General features: G+C 37.6%; 1 protein-coding gene and 1 long non-coding RNA gene across 2 annotated transcripts in view; one reads left to right on the forward strand and one right to left on the reverse strand.

Annotated features, from left to right (window-relative positions):
- LOC136826041 (uncharacterized) overlaps nucleotides 1–24,081 on the forward strand; it is an 855,957-nt gene that overhangs the window by 664,031 nt on the left and 167,845 nt on the right. The window contains exon 4 of the long non-coding RNA XR_010849509.1: nucleotides 2,000–2,035. This is a non-coding gene — a long non-coding RNA (uncharacterized lncRNA). The remainder of the gene's footprint in view (nucleotides 1–1,999; nucleotides 2,036–24,081) is intronic.
- The window catches only part of LOC136826037 (uncharacterized), a 233,280-nt gene that overhangs the window by 54,622 nt on the left and 154,577 nt on the right, over nucleotides 1–24,081 (reverse strand). The gene's annotated exons all lie outside the window — the stretch shown is intronic.

Consider the following 24,081-nt stretch of genomic DNA (forward strand, 5'->3'; position numbering starts at 1 on the left):
GAACAGCATGTTTGCTGTACTAAGAGTAAATTCTGTTGCTAAAAGTATGTACAGAAAAGAGACAGATTTTGAAGTTTGTTTTCAAGGGGTGTTTAAGAGATGGCTTAGGGTGGTGCGAGGTTTGTAACCACTGGTAACAGAGGTATTACTCATTCTTATTCACCTCCTCAAGAGATTTATTAGTGGTATGATTGCCTGTAATTGCTGGTAATTGAAGTGTAATGATCACCTTTCTTAATATGGATGATGATGAAGTTCTCCGGCAGGCGTGAAAAAATTCTTGAATAGATTACAACTAACACAGCAAACGAATCGAGGGAGGGAAGCCTCCATGGAGAGCAGTGGTAGTCTATATTGAGTACGGTTGCCCCAACAGTCCCACATCTGCATCCCTTTCAAAGAGTGCTTAGGAGTTATAGAAGGCGACTTCTACTCACGGAAATTATAAAAGGGAGTTGAACAAGGGTGTTCGGTGTTCTGGGAGTTGGGCTCCCTGAGTATATAAGGTGGACACTTGGACACTCGTGCATTGCATTTCAGAATCCGTGAACAGGTGCATTGCTTTTCAGAATCAGTGAACAGGTGCATTGCATTTCAGAATCAGTGAACAGGTGCATTGCATTTCAGGATCAGTGAACAGGTGCATTGCATTTCAGGATCAGTGAACAGATGCATTGCATTTCAGAATCCGTGAACAGGTGCATTGCATTTCAGAATCACTGAACAGGTGCATTGCATTTCAGAATCACTGAACAGGTGCATTGCATTTCAGGGTCTGTGAACAGGTGCATTGCATTTCAGAATCAGTGAACAGGTGCATTGCATTTCAGAATCAGTGAACAGGTGCATTGCATTTCAGAATCAGTGAACAGGTGCATTGCATTTCAGGATCAGGTGCATTGCATTTCAGGATCAGGTGCATTGCATTCCAGAATCAGTGAACAGGTGCATTGCATTTCAGAATCAGTGAGCAGGTGCATTGCATTTCAGAATCAGTGAGCAGGTGCATTGCATTTCAGAATCAGTGAGCAGGTGCATTGCATTTCAGAATCAGTGAGCAGGTGCATTGCATTTCAGAATCAGTGAGCAGGTGCATTGCATTTCAGAATCAGTGAGCAGGAATATATATATTCAGGTGCTGTATAGGTGAAACAGAAAGAGGTAAAAGTGTGATATGAAAAAAGGTGGATATAGGAATATATGAATATATGGAGCAAGAAATGGGTATTTACCCCGTATACTGTAAAATTTAGATTTTGCGTTTTATTTTTTTAGTGACTATGACAGTCTTGCTCTTGTTTGCAGTTGCAGGCATTTTTCTGTGTCATCTTAAATACAAATTTTATTTACCCATGCTTTCTTGGCAAGAATAATTCTTATGAAAAGTGAAACTTTATTAATCTTATAAAAAGTGAAGGGTATATACTCCAGTCTTCAAGAAACAACACGAAGTTATATGTAAGAACAGTCTGGAACATATGGGATGTCCCGTATGTGATCGTTTACTTGATGTTATGAAATCATTATTCTGTTTGTTGGATAAAACACCCTGTGTACTTTTGCGGGGGTGGGGGCGGGGGAAGGTAGACAGTGGAAATGCACATATCCTTGTCGGAATCGGAATATATATCCAGTTCTGTGGTTAGGTTATTCCCGCCATAGTGCTGACCACTTAGTTTTAACCAATTTTCTTTGTTAATTTATTGGCCGAGTGTTCTGATCATGATGGATATTTTGATTGTATTTACCAGTATATTCAATATTAATTGTTCAATTTGGTGTTGTCGTGCAAAGGCTTAAATACTGAGAGTATTGTTGGGCTTATGTCGTTACTTTCTTCATGACAAAAGAAGTATCTTTAAGTTCCTCATCTCCCTCTTCCTTGAGTGCTGCATTGCCTGAGAGTCAGTTTTACACGTGATTTTTCTGGTTCATTGTTTTAAAGACAACTTTTAAAACGTTCATTTGCTTATCAGTACAGCGATGTTCTTCTTTCCAGGCCCTTCCTCGCACCTGAGACCTCCGACACGGTAAGGTAAGTACCCGTACGCTCTTCAATTATTCATTTAGCATTTTCTTTCATTTTGTTTCCTGTATCACTACTGCTAATAATATCAGAGAGAATAGTGGTAGAAGTGTATTCGTTCTACCTAATTAGATCTATTTAAATTTTGTCATAAAAACTGCATCTCTTTTTTTCCCATCGCGCAGACTCCGGGGAAACAGTAACCGCGGAAAGATTTTTGAAGCCTCACTCTATCTGTATGCACAGCACAGGAAAGAGGCAGCGAAGCCTCCTCGAGGAAAAACATTCCGCCGTCATTATTTTCACTCGCATGGAAAAGAAAGTGTCCGTTTCTAGAAAGCATTCATTAGATCCTAAACAAAATACGCGACAAACATCACAACTATCCGTGTCTCATCTTTGAACGCCTTCAGCCGGCATTAGCATGTGAAAGACACCGTCAAAATCAAGTCCTGGCAGCTTGCATATGTGATGAGGTCCTACTCTCTCTCTCTCTCTCTCTCTTTCTCTCTCTCTCTCTGATTGTATGCGTGTCTTCCATTCGGTGTGGCTGTCTGTCTGTCTGTGTGTCTGTGAAAGGCATTCTTTTCTTCAATTTTTGCTGTTTGGGTTTGATAGGCTGTTAGGTTTTTGTCTCGTCACTTTTTTTTTTTTTTTTTGTCTTTTTTAACGAGAATAATTGATTTCCTCTTTTTTTACCGTCCTTTCCCTCTGTCGTCCTCATTGCGTTTTTTTTAATGTTTTTTTTTTTTTACTTCCTTTTTTCGCCTTATTTTTAGGGGATCCTTTTGTCTTTCGCGGCCTACTTGTTTAACGTTGTTTTCATTGTGGGTCGAAAGTTCCTAACCTTCTTTCATATATAAATATATATATATATATATATATATATATATATATATATATATATATATATATATATATATATATATATATATATTATAAAAATATTATATGTACATGTATATATATTTATGTAATATAATATATATACATATGTATATATCTACATATACATATAGATTTGTACACATGTATATATATACATATATAAGTGTGTGCATATGTGTTCTGTGTGTGTGTGTGTATGTTAGTGAATGTTGGCAGTAAGTTTTCATTTATGCAAATGTTAAATATAACAGCGAAGTTGCAATTTATCATTTTCTTAGCAGTGTTCTCAATTTTTTTTGTCTTCTGTTCCTCGAGTAATCGATGGAGTAACGCACCAAAGTTCATTTTGATATGAATTTTATGGAATAGGACATTTCGTCTCTTCTAAAGACATCTTCGACTATAAATGAGAAGTTTAGAAAGAAACATACACACACGTTATGTATATATATATATATATATATATATATATATATATATATATATATAATGTGTGTGTGCGTGTGTGCATGTATGTATTTTTATATCTTATATATTTAGATATATAGATATATTCTTTTGATGAAATACCTGTCAAAAATACAACTGTTGTTTGGCTGATATCCAGTACTTAGCAAGCAGCGCCTCAAATTTGTCAATTAAAAGACAGATTTGTTGTCAAGCTAGCTTATGCCCGAGCCGTTCATAATTTCCTAGAATTGCTACTGCAGCATTTACATACTTGGACACAACCAAACAAAAAGTAAATAATTGAAGGTAGAAGATTTACAAACAACCGTAAAAGATACATTTTGATAGTTTATGTAAAATCAGTAAATATACTTTTCACACACGTTAAAAGTATATATATAAAATACTACATACAAAACTGTCATTATCAGGACAGAACAAGTTAAAATATGACAACATAAAGATACCTGAAATATTTTCATTAGTCTTAACATCGACACATTTTACAGTTCAATGTATTTCTTCTTTTACGGTCGGAAGGTGGAGCTACTACATTGATTGCACATTGACGGGAGGCTAATGAATATTTGTGTGTATGGCTCCAAGGTATTTTAGTCCCTTCGCACCAGAATCATTGTCACTAATGTCGGTTTTGGCCTCGGGCCATTTCCCTGGTTAGATCCGAATCGTGTAAGTCTCTTGTATGGTTTGAATACTCTACTACCATTGCGCAAATGCATAGTAAGTCTTTTTGACAGTGAAGTTGTAGTATTTCCAATATAAGCAATATATTTGCAGTATTTCCAGTATAAGCAATATATTTGTAGTTTTTCCAATATAAGCAATATATTTGCAGTATTTCTAATATAAGCAATATATTTGTAGTATTTCCAATATAAGCAATATATTTGTAGTATTTCCAATATAAGCAATATATTTGTAGTGTTTCCAATATAAGCAATATATTTGTAGTATTTCCAATATAAGCAATATATTTGCAGTATTTCTAATATAAGCAATATATTTGTAGTATTTCCAATATAAGCAATATATTTGTAGTATTTCCAAAATAAGCAATATATTTGTAGTATTTCCAATATAAGCAATATATTTGTAGTATTTCCAGTATAAGCAATATATTTGTAGTATTTCCAATATAAGCAATATATTTGTAGTTTTTCAAATATAAGCAATATATTTGTAGTATTTCCAATATAAGCAATATATTTGTAGTTTTTCCAATATAAGCAATATATTTGTAGTATTTCCAATATAAGCAATATATTTGCAGTATTTTCAATACAAGCAATATATTTGTAGTATTTCCAATATAAGTAATATATTTCGACTCAGTTCGCAATTTGACGTGTATACTTATATACTACATCGCACTTATCAGGAGATCGCATCTTGTTGTACGAGTTACCCTTTGTGATTAAGTTGACCGTTCTACATTTCTTGTATTGTACCTGGATGTCAATTCTAGTGTGTTCCTCTATCGGTGTTATTCCCCGTCTTACAATATCTGCAAGTATGTACTCTGCTGTCTTTGTTCCTGTAATATAATTTAAGCGGATTCATCGATCTCCTTCAGGTGCCAAAATCTGCCCATTTTCTTTCGAATCGCTTTGTGGATATCGTTATTTGACTGCCCGTTGCTTGCAGTACAAGCGCCACGAACTCCTTTGGTTACACCCATTTAGCCACAAAATTAATACACAAATATATCTGTCGAAATTTATATACTTAGGTCTGTCACACCTATACTAATATCTTCATCATGACAGGAAAGTGTTTTAGTGTTTATTGCTATTAGGCTGAAGTATAGTTAGCATGTCCGTGACGTTCGCTAGATATGTATGTACTTCTACTGGTCACAATGCCGTCTTCACTTTCGCTGTCCTCAGGGTTTTATGCCAAGCGTATCCAAAACATGGGAAGAGAGATGTGTGTGTATGTATATACATATATATATATATATATATATATATATATATATATATATATATATATATATATATATATATATATATATGTATAATTATAATTACATATGTATATGTATTTTATATTTATATATGTATGTATATACACAATTTATATATATATATATATATATATATATATATATATATATATATATATATATATATATATATATAAACCATTTTCGAGTTAAGGGTGAAAGTATGACTCTTGAGGCAAAAGAGCAGTTATTTTCTTCCTTTAATTGCCCAGTCATGGACAAACACCTTGTGCAGAAAGATTCGCCAGTATCGGCTCCTCCAACTACCTTCAGGGAAGGCTAATCAGCAGCACGATGTGTCCCCCTTATACACACCGTATACCAATCATCTCTTCACTTATACTCGCGTGCTTCCGAAAGTTCACAAGTATGCGAGCTCTCCACCAACGCAGTTCCTCATTGGAAGGTTGGGTACCGCTCTCAGCTAGCACTCTCCTCGCCCCGTGTTCGGTTCTCCGGCCGGCCAGTGAAGAAGTAGGGTAATTTATTTCTGGTGATAAGAAATTCATTTCTCGTTATAATGTGGTGCGGATTCCACAATAAGATGTAGGTCCCGTTGCTAGGTAACCAGTTGGTTCTTAGCCACGTAAAATAAATCCAATCCCTCCGGCCAGCCCTCTTTAGGAGAGCTGTTAATCAGTGGTCTGGTATTGCTCTCCATTCTATTCTGTTCTGTCAGTATCATAAAAAATACACTCAAAAGCGTTGGGATCCATCTCTTCTTTTGTCACATCATTTACATATCCAGATTATTGATTCTCTCAAACCTTGTTCGTCATATGCTTCACAAACAATTCACATCAACAGCTTCTCTATTTCTTTGACATCTCAACAGTCCCTTCTCTCATTCACACCTTGTTTTCCAGAGATTGCTGACAGAGATTGTTCTCTTCCAGAGCGTTCTTAGAGACCTTGTTACACCCCTGCTTCACCTGTTGTTTCTCTTTTGTTTTCCAATCCGCTAATATTAATTGCTACAATGACTTTCAAATATCAGTACAGGTCTGTCACTACCATTCTTCCACGTCGATATTGGCAGGTTTTTCCTCCACCTTTTCAACTGTGTTGATCCTCATAACCTAAAAATTGTTCACACTCTTTTAGTAGACTCTTCGGCTTCTCTTCCCTAGCACCAACTAACAGTTTATCATACGTACACATCTTCACATCAGATTTGTGATCCATTTTCTTTTACACAAAGGCAGGTTCTTTCAAGTCTAGATATTTGGCCGCACGCCTTACTTTCATCTTAAAATAGTAATTACTCAAAAATACTCAAAAGAGATCATCATCCGCATTGCATGTCAATTGGACTTCTCACTAATAGACGCTTGACCCAATTTCTCCACCCGCTTGCTAAGTCCACATCCACAAAGTTGTACTTCTGACACTCGCCTTGTCATCTGTCATTAACCAGGTATACTTAGTAATGTTATACATTTAAGTCTTGCGCTCAACTCTGGTATCTCTCTAATGTTAATTTATAGTTTTGATGAATTTCAGCTAAATTAATGTTTGATTTTAAGAGCTGAATGTCCATAGTTGCCCCAGTGCTTGGCATTTATGCCTGAAATCCATCAATCCATCCGTAGATCAATCTGGTATCTCTTTTCTAACAAACAAAGTATTATTCCATATTATATATATATATATATATATATATATATATATATATATATATATATATATATATATATATGTGTGTATATAAAGATATATAAATACATAATTATATAATTATATATATAAACTATACACATGTAATATCCGTATATATGTAATATATATGTGTGTCATTTGTGTTTGTGTGCGTGCAGATAGATAGATGGCGTGTGTGTAGAAATGCCTGTGCGTGACATTGCTTTTCATGTTGATATATTTGGAAAAAATGCCTTTAGGAAGATATCTGATAAGTAATTGGTCGTCAGTAGAGAGCGAATTCAATCTCTGAGTGATTCTTCCGAATCAGTGTACAAAACGGCACAGCCACGATTGTCTATCCAAAAGCAATTTCCTTCCAATAATAATCTTTTCCCCGTTGGGAAAGAGGAAAACCGCTTCCGTGATCCTAAATGCGAGACACCGATCGCAAGAATTTCTCTCTCTCTCTCTCTCTCTCTCTCTCTCTCTCTCTCTCTCTCTCTCTCTCTCTCTCTCTCTGTTGTCAGAAATATATGTTTAAAAATCCCGTAGGGGGCGCAGTGCCGTCAGTGCACCTCACGTGGTGCACTGTAGGCTTACTTATGGTTCTTTGCAGCGTCCCTTCGACCCCTAGCTGCAATCTCTTTCATTCCTTTTACTGTACCTCCGTTCATATTCTTCTTCCTCAATCTGGCTTTCCACCCTCTTTAACAGTTGTTTCATAGTGCTACTGCGAGGTTTTCCTTCCATTAACAGCTTCCAAACCTTCTTACTGTTAAATTCCCTTTCAGCGTTGAATGACCACATAGGTCCCAGCGCTTGGCCTTTGGCCGAAAATCTGTACTCTATATGTTTGAATTTTAAGTTGGGTTTTGTACCTACAGTAGATAACAGTAAAATGTATTGTAGGTTGTATATATTTTTGTGAATCTTGCACAGCTTGGTGGCATAAAAAAAAAGGGCAATAAAGACAATACTTCATTTGTGGTTTCTGACTGAGGGACACCAGACTCTCAACGGAGAAGAAACCAAACTCGTCTAAATTTGATAAATTGATGGAAGAGAGCCGTAGAGTTTTGAATTCAAAGCTTCCATATTATTTCGAGGGAAACGAAACATGGATTGCAAAGCATGGGTGCTGAGGAATTGCTTGTAGAAAAGTTCCACATGTGGCAAGTCTACTTTGCAAAGAGAAGAAATTACGGCGCCTTTAACAAGTCGACTTTGCAAAGAGAAGAAATTACGGCGCCTTTAACAAGTCGACTTTGCAAAGAGAAGAAATTACGGCGCCTTTGACAAGTCGACTTTGCAAAGAGAAGAAATTACGGCGCCTTTAACAAGTCGACTTTGCAAAGAGAAGAAATTACGGCGCCTTTAACAAGTCGACTTTGCAAAGAGAAGAAATTACGGCGCCTTTAACAAGTCGACTTTGCAAAGAGAAGAAATTACGGCGCCTTTAACAAGTCGACTTTGCAAAGAGAAGAAATTACGGCGGCCGTTAACTTCATAAATCAAAAAGGTGGAAAACGTGGTAACTACCCGACAACAAATGGGAAGAAAATGCGCTGACATTAAATGAGATGAAACCGAGCTGACATTTAGAGAATACGAAAGGAGGTCACCTGGTCGCTTAATTGATTGCAAATTATCTGGCGTTACAACTACCTGGGTTAATGACGCCGAGTCATTCGATTGAATTAATAATTTCAAAAGCTCGGCAGCGGGAAGTAGAAGTACTTAGTGAGTTGTATGGAATTCACCTTTTCTCTAGATGCAGATATGAATGTGAAAGAGAAATGGAAATGAGGTTATATAAAAAAGACAAGGAAGTTTATTTTAATGATTAGCTGCAGAAGAAACGAGTTTTAAATCATGAGGGTGCTGGAAATGTTGTAGGTGAATGTGTACAAGTACCAGATGACATTTCTCAGTACATTATTTCTCTTGATACAAACTCCATGACTTGCTTGCATAACCTTTAAGCAACTCCTATTGCTATAAATAACTAAAAATTTCCAGAGTAGAAATTATTATTTACCGCGAAAACGACCATTTATATACAGTACGTGACGGATTGAAGGAGAATCGAAATACTTAAGAGAGGGCAACTGAAGCTGTGTGTGACCATCGTGAGAAAACGAGGTCGTCTCGTGACCTCTTTCACCTTCTTGCAGCTTTCGTCAGATCTGTCCCCATGTTTCCTCTTCGTTCAGGGTAAAGGTTATTTGAATACCGTTAGATAACTGTGTATCCTTATTTTGTCTCTTAATTCTTTCCCTATTCCTCACGTGACTATATATATATATATATGTATATAGTTACGTGAGGTATACAGAAAGAATTACGTGACAGTGTAGTGTTTTGCTCATTCAGCGCATTCCAGCACGTAGGTGGTTGCCTGAAGATCTGCGGGCTCAGCGCAAAGTGCCCAAACGAAATGTCACCTTAGATGCAACCGTGTCAGCGGCTCATGAGCGGAAGTGCTCATTAGCATTTTTTCTCGAATGCTCAGGAAGCTTTGTCCGGTTAGAACCCAAATATGGGTGTGTCATGAAGAAGGGATTTGTGCATTTGTATGTAATGAGGAGTGGCTTTTGGGGTAAGTGTCTGGGATTTCTGTAAAGTGCCATACATTCGTTTTGGAGGAGCCAAAGTGTGAAGTCTCTGAGGACCAAGTTCTCGGCTGTGAGGGTGAGTGTTAAAGATAAACAGTAAATTCACATTTTAGTGGCCTATCGTTTCTTTTAATATTTCTTTCTGTGTGGTGTAATGGTGTTGATTTGAACCGAGTTGGTTTTTAATGTTACATGGATAGTCATGCTCATGCATTTGTATGCTTAGTCATGTGTAGACACCTACAAATGAACAAGGCCACTATGGGATGTAGCCACTTGAGTGAACTGGTGACATAAAGACATAAAATTAGAATGGAGGCTGAATAGTGACTGGGGGTTGAGATGAGAAGAATCCCACTTCTCGTTCTTGTGAATGGGGATGGGAAATAATCCCACACTTTATTATTATATTATAACTGTTTAATGTGTTTGGGAAGTGGTTCAGTAACTTCATTTTATCATGCATATTTTTATTTTAACCTGTCTTATGTTAGATTTGCAGAATAAACTATGTTTGTGAATGCGGTTTAATTTATGCACACTAGATGTAGGGAGTTTAGTACTCCTGAGAGAGAGAGAGAGAGAGAGAGAGAGAGAGAGAGAGAGAGAGAGAGAGAGAGAGAGAGAGAGAGGAGGACCGCTCGATCACGACTACCAACCCTGCAGGTAAGACAACTGTAGGATTATTCTGTGTTGCACACATACACACACACACACACACACACACACACACATATATATATATATATATATATATATATATATATATATATATATATATATATATATATATATATATGCACACATACATTCATACACACATATAAAACATGCACTGAATGCTACAATTTTGAGAGTTCAAACGTTATGAAAACAGCGAAAGATCACGCTTCAACAAACCATGAACATTTCCAGAATGAAATAAACTGGAAATAAGGAAACATATTGGCAGTATGTGAATGGTGAAATGCACAGCTAACATATTGACATAGTAAAAGGTGAAAATATTGAGCGCTAACAGAGAATGCAAATGGGAAGAAAATACGCTGAACTACAGTTCGGTAGTGTAAAATGCCAGGAATTGTATTGCTGGCGATGGCATGGGAAGGGATGTACAGAAGTCACATTCTGTTGGTGCATCGAAAATGAAAATGAGAGCTGTTGTTTTTGACAGTGCATAGGGAAGGGAAATACAGTAAAAGCATTTTGATGGTGCAAGGTAAAGTCAAATGCTGAGAGGCATTGTGCCGACAGTGCAAAGGGAAGGGACACACAGAAGTAACACTGTGATGGTGCAAGGGAAAATAAAATACAGAGGGCTGTTCTTCTGATTGTGCAGTAGGAAGGGACACACAGAAGTAACACTGTGATGGTGCAAGGGAAAATAAAATACAGAGGGCTGTTCTTCTGATTGTATAGTAGGAAGGGACATACAGAAGTAACATTGTGAAGGTGCAAGGGAAAATAAAATACAGAGGGCTGTTCTTCTGATTGTACAGTAGGAAGGGACATACAGAAGTAACATTGTGAAGGTGCAAGGAAAATAAAATACAGAGGGCTGTTCTTCTGATTGTACAGTAGGAAGGACATACAGAAGTAACATTGTGAAGGTGCAAGGAAAATAAAATACAGAGGGCTGTTCTTCTGATTGTACAGTAGGAAGGACAGAATAACATTGTGAAGGTGCAAGGAAAATAAAATAAAGAGGGCTATTCTTCTGATTGTACAGTAGGAAGGGACATACAGAAGTAACATTGTGAAGGTGCAAGGGAAAATTAAATACAGAGGGTTGTTCTTCTGATTTTGCAGCAGGAAGGGACATACAGAAGTAACATTGTGAAGGTGCAAGGGAAAATAAAATACAGAGGGCTATTTTCTGATTGTACAGTAGGAAGGTAACATTGTGAAGGTGCAAAGGGAAAATTAAATACAGAGGTTGTTCTTCTGATTTTGCAGTAGGAAGGACATACAAGTAACATTGTGAAGGTGCAAGGAAAATAAAATACAGAGGGCTATTTTCTGATTGTACAGTAGGAAGGGACATACAGAAGTAACATTGTGAAGGTGCAAGGAAAATAAAATACAGAGGGCTATTTTCTGATTGACATACAAGTAACATTGTGAAGGTGCAAGGGAAAATAAAATACAGAGGGCTATTCTTCTGATTGTACAGTAGGAAGGGACATACAGAAGTAACATTGTGAAGGTGCAAGGAAAATAAAATACAGAGGGCTATTCTTCTGATTGTACAGTAGGAAGGACATACAGAAGTAACATTGTGAAGGTGCAAGGGAAAATAAAATACAGAGGGCTGTTGTTCTTCTGATTTTGCAGCAAAGGAAGGGGGACATACAGGTGCAAGTAACATTGTGAAGGTGCAAGGTGGGAAAATAAAATACAGAGGGCTATTCTTCTGATTGTTAGGAAGGGTACAGAAGTAACATTGGAAGGTGGGACAGAGGGCTGTTCTTCTGATTGTACAGTAGGAAGGACATACAGAAGTAACATTGTGAAGGTGCAAGGAAAATAAAATACAGAGGGCTGTTCTTCTGATTGTACAGTAGGAAGGGACATACAGAAGTAACATTGTGAAGGTGCAAGGGAAAATAAAATACAGAGGGCATTCTTCTGATTGTACAGTAGGAAGGGACATACAGAAGTAACATTGTGAAGGGGTGCAAGGAAAATAAAATACAGAGGGCTAGGGCTGTTCTTCTGATTGTACAGTAGGAAGGGAAAATAAAATGCAGAGGGCTGTTCTTCTGATTGTACAGTAGGAAGGGACATTTATTGTGAAGGTGCAAGGAAAATAAAATACAGAGGGCTGTTTCTGATTGTACAGTAGGAAACATAAAAGTACATTGTGAAGGGCAGGGAAAATAAAATTGTTCTGATTGTACAGTAGGAAGGGACATACAGAAGTAACATTGTGAAGGTGCAAGGGAAAATAAAATACAGAATTCTTCTGATTGTACAGTAGGAAGGGACATACAGAAGTAACATTGTGAAGGTGCAAGGGAAAATAAAATACAGAGGGCTGTTCTTCTGATTGTACAGTAGGAAGGTGCAAGGGAAATAAAATACAGAGGGCTGTTCTTCTGATTGTACATTAGGAAGGACATACAGAAGTAACATTGTGAAGGTGCAAGGGAAAATAAAATACAGAGAGGGCTGTTCTTCTGAAAATAAAGTAACATTGTGAAGGGCAAGGAAAATAAAATACAGAGGGCTGTTCTTCTGATTGTAGGAAGGGACACAGAAGTAACATTAGTGCAAGGGACTGTTCTTCTGATTGTACAGTAGGAAGGGACATACATTGTGAAGGTGCAAGGAAAATAAATAACATTTGTGAAGGTGCAAGGGAAAATAAAATACAGAGGGCTATTCTTCTGATTGTACAGTAGGAAGGACATACAGGTAACATTGTGAAGGTGCAAGGAAAATAAAATACAGAGGGCTATTCTTCTGATTGTACAGTAGGAAGGACATACAGAAGTAACATTGTGAAGGTGCAAGGGAAAATAAAATACAGAGGGCTGTTCTTCTGATTGTACAGTAGGAAGGGGACATAACATTGTGAAAGGTGCAAGGAAAATAAAATACATTGTGAAGGTGCAAGGCACAAAAATAAAATACAGAGGGCTGTTCTTCTGATTGTACAGTAGGAAGGGACAGGGCTATTCAAGTAACATTGTGAAGGTGCAAGGACATAAAATAACATTGTGAACAAATAAAATACAGAGGGCTGTTCTTCTGATTGTACAGTAGGAAGGGACATACAGAAGTAACATTGTGAAGGGAAAATAAAATACAGAGGGCTATTCTTCTGATTGTACAGTAGGAAGGGACATACAGAAGTAACATTAAAATACAAGATTGTGCACAGTAGGAAGGGAAAATAAAATACAGAGGGCTATTTTTCTGATTGTACAGTAGGAAGGACATACACTGAAGTAACATTGTGAAGGTGCAAGGGAAAATAAAATACAGAGGGCTATTCTTCTGATTGTACAGTAGGAAGGGACATACAGAAGTAACATTGTGAAGGTGCAAGGGAAAATAAAATACAGAGGGCTATTCTTCTGATTGTACAGTAGGAAGGGACATACAGAAGTAACATTGTGAAGGTGCAAGGGAAAATAAAATACAGAGGGCTGTTCTTCTGATTGTAACATTGTGAAGGTGCAAGGGAAAATAAAATACAGAGGGCTGTTCTTCTGATTGTACAGTAGGAAGGGACATACAGAAGTAACATTGTGAAGGTTGAGGAAAATAAAATACAGAGGGCTATTCTTCTGATTGTACAGTAGGAAGGACATACAAATAACATTGTGAAGGTGCAAGGGAAAAATAAAATACAGAGGGCTGTTCTTCTGATTGTACAGTAGGAAGGGAAATAAAATGAAGGTGCAAGGAAAAAAAAATACAGAGGGCTGTTCTTCTGATTGTACAGTAGGAAGGGACATACAGAAGTAACATTGTGAAGGTGCAAGGGAAAATAAAATACAGAGGGCTGTTCTTCTGATTGTACAGTAGGAAGGGACATACAGAAGTAACATTGTGAAGGTGCAAGGGAAAATAAAATACAGAGGGCTATTCTTCTGATTGTACAGTAGGAAGGGACATACAGAAGTAACATTGTGAAGGTGCAAGGGAAAATAAAATACAGAGGGCTGTTCTTCTGACTGTACAGTAGGAAGGGACATACAGAAGTAACATTGTGAAGGTGCAAGGGAAAATAAAATACAGAGGGCTGTTCTTCTGATTGTACAGTAGGAAGGAAGGGGAGCTGGGACATACTGATTGTACAGTAGGAAGGACATACAAGTAACATAGGTGCAAAAATAAAATAACATTGTGAAGGTGCAAGGGAAAATAAAATACAGGGCTGTTCTTCTGATTGTACAGTAGGAAGGGACATACAGAAGTAACATTGTGAAGGTGCAAGGGAAAATAAAATACAGAGGGCTGTTCTTCTGATTGTACAGTAGGAAAAGGACATACAGAAGTAACATTGTGCAGGAAGGTGCAAGGAAAATAAAATACAGAGGGCTGTTCTTCTGATTGTACAGTAGGAAGGGACATACAGAAGTAACATTGTGAAGGTGCAAGGAAAATAAAATACAGAGGGCTGTTCTTCTGATTGTACAGTAGGAAGGGACATACAGAAGTAACATTGTGAAGGTGAAAGGAAAATAAAATACAGAGGGCTGTTCTTCTGACTGTACAGTAGGAAGGGACATACAGAAGTAACATTGTGAAGGTGCAAGGGAAAATAAAATACAGAGGGCTGTTCTTCTGATTGTACAGTAGGAAGGACATACAGAAGTAACATTGTGAAGCTATTTTCTGTGCAAGGAAAATAAAATACAGAGGGCTATTCTTCTGATTGTACAGTAGGAAGGGACAAAATAAAAGGGTACAAGGAAAAATAAAATACAGAGGGCTATTCTTCTGATTGTACAGTAGGAAGGGACATACAGAAGTAACATTGTGAAGAGTGCAAGGGAAAATAAAATACAGAGGGCTGTTCTTCTGATTGTACAGTAGGAAGGGACATACAAGTAACATTGTGAAGGTGCAAGGGAAAATAAAATACAGAGGCTGTTCTTCTGATTGTACAGTAGGAAGGACACAGAAGTAACATTGTGAAGGTGCAAGGGAAAATAAAATACAGAGGGCTGTTCTTCTGATTGTACAGTAGGAAGGGACATACAGAAGTAACATTGTGAGTGAAGGTGCAAAGGAAAATAAAAATACAGAGGGCTGTTCTTCTGATTGTACAGTAGGAAGGGACATACAGAAGTAACATTGTGAAGGTGCAAGGGAAAATAAAATACAGAGGGCTGTTCTTCTGATTGTACAGTAGGAAGGGAAGTAACATTGTGAAGGTGCAAGGGAAAATAAAATACAGAGGCTGTTCTTCTGATTGTACAGTAGGAAGGACATACAAAGTAACATTGTGAAGGTGCAAGGAAAATAAAAAATACAGAGGGCTGTTCTTCTGATTGTACAGTAGGAAGGGACATACAGAAGTAACATTGTGAAGGTGCAAGGGAAAATAAAATACAGAGGGCTATTCTTCTGATTGTACAGTAGGAAGGGACATACAGAAGTAACATTGTGAAGGTGCAAGGGAAAATAAAATACAGAGGCTGTTCTTCATTGTACAGTAGGAAGGGACATACAGAAATAACATTGTGAAGGTGCAAGGGAAAATAAAATACAGAGGGCTGTTCTTCTGATTGTACAGTAGGAAGGGACATACAGAAGTAACATTGTGAAGGTGCAGGAAAATAAAATAAACAGAGGGCTGTTCTTCTGATTGTACAGTAGGAAGGGACATACAAGAAGTAACATTGTGAAGGTGCAAGGGAAAATAAAAAAATACAGTAGGAAGGGCTGTTCTTCTGAGGTTGAAAATACAGCTAGGAAGTAGGGGACATACAGAAGTAACATTGTGAAGGTGCAAGGGAAAATAAAATACAGAGGGCTGTTCTTCTGATTGTACAGTAGTGCAAGGGACAGGGCTATTCTTCTGATTGTACAGTAGGAAGGACATAAAGGTGCAAGAAGGTGTTCTTCAAGGTAACATTGTGAAGGAGTGCAAGGAAAAAAATACAAATACAAGAGGGGCTGAAAATTCTTCTGATTGTACAGTGAAGGTGCAAGGGACAGGGCTACATTGTACAGTAGGAAGGACAAGTAACATTGTGAAGGTGCAAGGGAAAATAAAATACAGAGGGCTGTTCTTCTGATTGTACAGTAGGAAGGACATACAGAAGTAACATTGTGAAGGTGCAAGGAAAATAAAATACAGAGGGCTGTTCTTCTGACTGTACAGTAGGAAGGGACATACAGAAGTAACATTGTGAAGGTGCAAGGAAAATAAATACAGAGGGCTGTTCTTCTGATTGTACAGTAGGAAGGGACATACAAGTAACATTGTGAAGGTGCAAGGGAAAATAAAATAAAATACAGAAGAAATAAAATACAGAGGGCTGTTCTTCTGATTGTACAGTAGGAAGGACATACAGAAGTAACATTGTGAAGGTGCAAGGAAAATAAAATACAGAGGGCTGTTCTTCAGATTGTACAGTAGGAAGGGACATACAGGACATTGTGAACAGGCTGTTCTTCTGATTGTACAGTAGGAAGGACATACAGAAGTAACATTGTGAAGGTGCAAGGAAAATAAAATACAGAGGGCTGTTCTTCTGATTGTACAGTAGGAAGGGACATACAGAAGTAACATTGTGAAGGTGCAAGGGAAAATAAAATACAGAGGGCTGTTCTTCTGATTGTACAGTAGGAAGGGACATACAGAAGTAACATTGTGAAGGTGCAAGGGAAAATAAAATACAGAGGGCTGTTCTTCTGATTGTACAGTAGGAAGGGACATACAGAAGTAACATTGTGAAGGTGCAAGGAAAATAAAATACAGAGGGCTGTTCTTCTGATTGTACAGTAGGAAGGACATACAAAGTAACATTGTGAAGGTGCAAGGCAAAAAATAAAATACAGAGGGCTGTTCTTCTGATTGTACAGTAGGAAGGGACATACAGAAGTAACATTGTGAAGGTGCAAGGAAAATAAAATACAGAGGGCTGTTCTTCTGATTGTACAGTAGGAAGGACATACAGAAGTAACATTGTGAAGGTGCAAGGAAAATAAAATACAGAGGGCTGTTCTTCTGATTGTACAGTAGGAAGGACATACAGAAATAACTGTGTGAAGGTGCAAGGAAAATAAAGGATTGTACATGAAGAAGTGCAAGGCTATTCTTCTGATTGGGAAAATAAAATACAGAGGGCTGTTCTTCTGACTGTACAGTAGGAAGGGAAGTAACATTGTGAAGTAACATTGCAAGGAAGTTCTTCTGACTGTACAGTAGGAAACATACAAATAACAGAAGGTGCAAGGAAAATAAAATGTTCTTCTGATTGTACAGTAGGAAGGGACATACAGAAGTAACATTGTGAAGGTGCAAGGGAAAATAAAAGTAACATTGTGAAGGTGCAAGGGAAAAATAAAATACAGAGGGCTATTCTTCTGATTGTACAGTAGGAAGGGACATACAGAAGTAACATTGTGAAGGTGCATTGTGAAGGTGGAAAATAAAATACAGAGGGCTATTCTTCTGATTGTACAGTAGGAAGGGACATGAAGGTGCAGAAGTAACTGATTTGTAGGAAGGTACAAAGTAACATTGTGAAGAGTGCAAGGAAAATAAAAAATAAAATACAGAGGAAGGTGCTATTCTTCTGACTGTACAGTAGGAAGGACATACAGAAGTAACATTGTGAAGGTGCAAGGGAAAATAAAATACAGAGGGCTGTTCTTCTGATTGTACAGTAGGAAGGACATACAGAAGTAACATTGTGAAGGTGCAAGGGAAAATAAAATACAGAGGGCTATTCTTCTGATTGTACAGTAGGAAGGACATACAGAAGTAACATTGTGAAGGTGCAAGGAAAATAAAATACAGAGGGCTATTCTTCTGATTGTACAGTAGGGAAGGGACATACAGAAGTAACATTGTGAAGGTGCAAGGAAAATAAAATACAGAGGGCTGTTCTTCTGATTGTACAGTAGGAAGGGACATACAGAAGTAACATTGTGAAGGTGCAAGGAAAAATAAAATAAAGAGGGCTATTCTTCTGACTGTACAGTAGGAAGGACAGAAGTAAAAGGTAAAGGAAAATACAAATACAGAGGGCTGTTCTTCTGACTGTACAGTAGGAAGGGAGGTGCAAGGGAAAATAAAATAAAGAGGGCTATTTTCTGATTGTAAGTAACATTCAGAAGGTGCAAGGAAAATTACAGAGGGAAGGTGCAAGGGAAAATAAAAAAATACAGAGGGCTGTTCTTCTGATTGTACAGTAGGAAGGACATGAAGGTGCAAGGGAAAATAAAAGTAACATTGTGAAGGTGCAAGGGAAAATAAATACAGAGGGGGCATTGTGTCAAGGGAAAATAAACACAGAGGGCTATTTTCTGATTGTACAGTAGGAAGGGACATACAGAAGTAACATTGTGAAGGTGCAAGGGAAAATAAAAAGGGCTGTTCTATAACAGGTGCAAGGGAAAATAAAATACAGAGGGCTATTTTCTGATTGTACAGTAGGAAGGGACATACAGAAGTAACATTGTGAAGGTGCAAGGGAAAATAAAATACAGAGGGCTGTTCTTCTGATTGTACAGTAGGAAGGGACATACAGAAGTAACATTGTGAAGGTGCAAGGAAAATAAAATACAGAGGGCTGTTCTTCTGATTGTACTATTCTTCTGATTGTACAGTAGGAAGGGACATACAGAAGTAACATTTGTGAAGGTGCAAGGAAAATAAAATACAGAAAATAAAATACAGGGCTGTTCTTCTGATTGTACAGTAGGAAGGACATACAGAAGTAACATTGTGAAAGGTGCAAGGAAAATAAAATACAGAGGGACTGATACAGTAGGAAGGACATACAGAAGTAACATTGTGAAGGTGCAAGGGAAAATAAATAATGTTCTTCTGAACATAGGAAGGACATGTAACATGAAGGTGCAAGGGAAAATAAAATACAGAATTCTTCTGATACAGTAGAAGGGACATACAGAAGTAACATTGTGAAGGTGCAAGGAAAATAAAATACAGAGGGCTGTTCTTCTGATTGTACAGTAGGAAGGGACATACAGAAGTAACATTGTGAAGGTGCAAGGGAAAATAAAATACAGAGGGCTATTCTTCTGATTGTACAGGGCTGTTCTTCTGAAAATAGTACAGTAGGAAGGGGACATACAGAAGTAACATTGTGAAGGTGCAAGGAAAATAAAATACATACAGTAGGAAGGGACATACAGAAGTAACATTGAAGGTGAAAGGAAAATAAAATACAGAGGGCTGTTCTTCTGATTGTACAGTAGGAAGGGACATACAGAATAACATTGTGAAGGTGCAAGGGAAAATAAAATACAGAGGGCTGTTCTTCTGATTGTACAGTAGGAAGGACATACAAGTAACATTGTGAAGGTGCAAGGGAAAATAAAATACAGAGGGCTATTCTTCTGATTGTACAGTAGGAAGGGACATACAGAAGTAACATTGTGAAGGAAGGAAAATAAAATACAGAGGGCTGTTCTTCTGATTGTACAGTAGGAAGGGACATACAAATAACATTGTGAAGGTGCAAGGAAAATAAAATACAGAGGGCTGTTCTTCTGATTGTACAGTAGGAAGGGACAGAAGTAACATTGTGAAGGTGCAAGGGAAAATAAAATACAGAGGGCTGTTCTTCTGATTGTACAGTAGGAAGGGACATACAGAAGTAACATTGTGAAGGTGCAAGGAAAATAAAATACAGAGGGCTATTCTTCTGATTGTACAGTAGGAAGGACATACAGAAGTAACATTGTGAAGGTGCAAGGGAAAATAAATACAGAGGGCTGTTCTTCTGATTGTACAGTAGGAAGGGACATACAGAAGTAACATTGTGAAGGTGCAAGTAGGAAGGAAAATAAAATAAAATACAGAGGGCTATTCTTCTGATTGTACAGTAGGAAGGACATACAGAAGTAACATTGTGAAGGTGCAAGGGAAAATAAAATACAGAGGGCTGTTCTTCTGATTGTACAGTAGGAAGGGACATACAGAAGTAACATTGTGAAGGTGCAAGGAAAATAAAATACAGAGGGCTGTTCTTCTGATTGTACAGTAGGAAGGGACATACAGAAGTAACATTGTGAAGGTGCAAGGGAAAATAAAATACAGAGGGCTATTCTTCTGATTGTACAGTAGGAAGGGACATACAAGTAACATTGTGAAGGTGCAAGGGAAAATAAAATACAGAGGGCTGTTCTTCTGATTGTACAGTAGGAAGGGACATACAGAAGTAACATTGTGAAGGTGCAAGGGAAAATAAAATACAGAGGGCTGTTCTTCTGATTGTACAGTAGGAAGGGACATACAGAAGTAACATTGTGAAGGTGCAAGGAAAATAAAATACAGAGGGCTGTTCTTCTGATTCAGTAGGAAGGGATTGTAACATTGTAGGAAAATAAAATACAGAGGGCTATTCTTCTGATTGTACAGTAGGAAGGACATACAGAAGTAACATTGTGAAGGTGCAAGGAAAATAAAATACAGAGGGCTGTTCTTCTGATTGTACAGTAGGAAGGGTACAGAGGGCTGTTCTTCTGACTGTACAGTAGGAAGGGACATACAGAAGTAACATTGTGAGGAAGGGTGCAAGGGAAAAAAATAAAATACAGAGGGCTGTTCTTCTGATTGTACAGTAGGTGAAGGGAAATACAGAGGGCTGTTCTTCTGATTGTAAGTAACATTGTGAAGGTGCAAGGGAAAAATAAAATACAGAGGGCTGTTCTTCTGATTGTACAGTAGGAAGGGACATACAGAAGTAACAAGCAAGGGAAAATAAATACAGAGGGCTGTTCTTCTGATTGTACAACATTGTGAAGGTGCAAGGAAAATAAAATACAGAGGGCTGTTCTTCTGATTGTACAGTAGGAAGGACATACAGAAGTAACATTGTGAAGGTGCAAGGGAAATAAAATACAAGGGCTGTTCTTCTGATTGTACAAGGAAGGGAATAAAATAACAGAAGGGCAAGGAAAATAAAATACAGAGGGCTATTCTTCTGATTGTACAGTAGGAAGGACATACAGAAGTAACAGTGAAGGTGCAAGGAAAAAATAAAATACAGAGGGCTATTCTTCTGATTGTACAGTAGGAAGGACTGTAACATTGTGAAGGTAGAAAATAAAATACAGAATTGTACAGTAGGAAGGACATACAGAAGTAACATTGTGAAGGTGCAAGGGAAAATAAAATACAGAGGGCTGTTCTTCTGATTGTACAGTAGGAAGGACATACAGAAGTAACATTGTGAAGGTGCAAGGGAAAATAAAATACAGAGGGCTATTCTTCTGATTGTACAGTAGGAAGGACATAACAGAAGTAACATGAACAAGGAAAATAAAATAAGAGGGCTATTCTTCTGATTGTACAGTAGGAAGGACATACAGAAGTAACATTGTGAAGGTGCAAGGGGAAAATAAAATAAAGACAGGCTATTCTTCTGACTGTACAGTAGGAAGGGACATACAGAAGTAACATGAAGGTGCAAGGGAAAATAAAATACAGAGGCTGTTCTTCTGTTCTTCTGACTGTACAGCAAGGAAAATAAAATACAGAATTCTTCTGATTGTACTAGGATAAGGTGAAGGGCAAAATAAAATACAGAGGGCTATTTTCTGATTGTACAGTAGGAAGGGACATACAGAAGTAACATTGTGAAGGTGGGAAAATAAAATACAGAGGGCTATTCTTCTGAAGTAGGAAGGAAAATAAAAATACAGAGGGCTGTTCTTCTGACTGTACAGTATGGAAGGTGCAAGGAAAATAAAATACAGAGGGCTGTTTTCTGATTGTACAGTAGGAAGGGACATACAGAAGTAACATTGTGATTGTGATATGAAAATAAAATAAAAGATAGCTATAAACAGAAGGGCTCTTGCAAAGAAAATAAAATTAAGAAGGGGTGCAGTAGGAAAGATTTTAATGGTTGTTTTGACAATGCAAAGGAAGGGAACAGAAATCAAAAAGGTGCAAGGAAAATAAAATACAAGTGATGTCACAAGTAGGAAGGTAGGGAAAAGGAAAATAAAATACAGAGGGCTATTCTGTTGGTATGTACAGGGAAGGAAGGTATGGACAGAGTTACTGATTTGACATTGCAGGGTACAGAAGTAACATTGTGATTGTGATATGAAGAGCTCTTGCAGCAAAAGTAAATTAAGTTTGTTGTTTTGAAAGGGAGTGCAGAAAAAATCAAAAAAAATTCACAAGTGATGTCAGGTAGGGAAAAGGGCTATTTTCTGTTGGTAAATGGAAATGAGTACTGTTTTGCAAAGAGGAAAGCAGGGCTATTATTGTGACTGTGCAAAGGGAGCAGAGATAGAGAATGACACTCTAATGGTTCCTGGGAAAGGAATAATACATAGAGCTTTTCTGACAGTGCAGTGGGAAGGAAAATACAGAAGTGATTTTGCGATGGTACATGGGAAACGAAAAGACAAAAAAATAGCTCTAACGCTGTAAAAGGAAGGAAAATACAGAGATGATATTTTGTAGGTGCAAGGGGAAGTAAAATAGAGAGTCGTCATCTGAGACCTATCCCTAGAAAGAGAAAGTGCAAAAGATACCGGGGAAAACCATACCACGATACTTTTAGGTGGAGGAGACCGGGAAAAGCTGTGTGACGAGTCCTGGGTCTTAAGGGAGGCTGAAAGAAATTGGGAAAATCATATGAAGAGACCCGGCTCTTAAGAGGAAGAGAAAAAGAAACCAGGGAAAACCCATAGAAAGAGATCTAGTTCTTAAGAGGGAGGGTAAGGAAAAGGAACGAGAAAATACATCATAAGACGAAGTATAATACCATGAAGGAAATTTAAGACATGTATCCTCACTGCTAACCCCAATATTGGAATTGCTGACCTTAACACCATGAAGATTTGGGAGTGGGTATTTTGGTATTTTGGTAAGTCACCGAGAATGATGGAATAGAATTTATTACCTCAACAAACCGCGTGGCGAATATTATAGCTAAGAAAAGCAATATTGGTATGTTCTTACAACAACGAGTTTGAGGATTTTAGTGAAGGAAAGAAGGGTTTGTTGACAGATTATTTGATTTCATCCATTCCCATCAACACGGGGAAGTAAGGAAGCTTCCTAAACGTTAGAGGATCCACGATAGAAACATGGTAGATCTCTCACAAGAAATTGTACGAGAGAGGAAACAATGAATCATGGTAAACCTCTTCAACAAGAAATTGCACAAGAGAGGAAACAATGATTCATGGTAAACTTCTTTGACAGAAAATTGTACAACGGAGGAAACAATGAATCATGGTAAATCTCTCTAACAAGAAATTGTACAGGAGAGGAAACAATGAATCATGGTAAACCTCTTTGACAAGAAATTGTACAAGAGAGGAAACGACGAATCATAGTAAACCTCTTTAACAAGAAATTGTACAAGAGAGAAAACAATGAAAGTTAGATCAAATTAGTTCATTTTAGATGAGTCAGATAAAACCTAGTGAACATGGGTGAGAAAACAGTGAATCGTCGTCTCTGGAACAGAAACCTATTTTATTTCCAAAATAGTTCAGCAATCTAAAATATAACGTCAACGTACGGGAGCCGCCCGATATCGCCATCAGACTTCAACTGAAGAATTGAAAAGGATAGCAAAATATAGAAATTTCTTGAAGGGAAATAGGACGCAATTAGATTTAGGACTCCCCAATCAGAAGTACTCTTGGGATTGGACTTGATATAGGAAGGAACACCAATTCGAGATAGAATGCAAGCCGGAGAAGATGACATAGAGAGAGAGATAGAGAGAGAGGCATGAATAATTTAG

The sequence above is a fragment of the Macrobrachium rosenbergii genome, chromosome 40 (assembly GCF_040412425.1).
Source record: "Macrobrachium rosenbergii isolate ZJJX-2024 chromosome 40, ASM4041242v1, whole genome shotgun sequence".
Classification (NCBI taxonomy): domain Eukaryota; kingdom Metazoa; phylum Arthropoda; class Malacostraca; order Decapoda; family Palaemonidae; genus Macrobrachium; species Macrobrachium rosenbergii.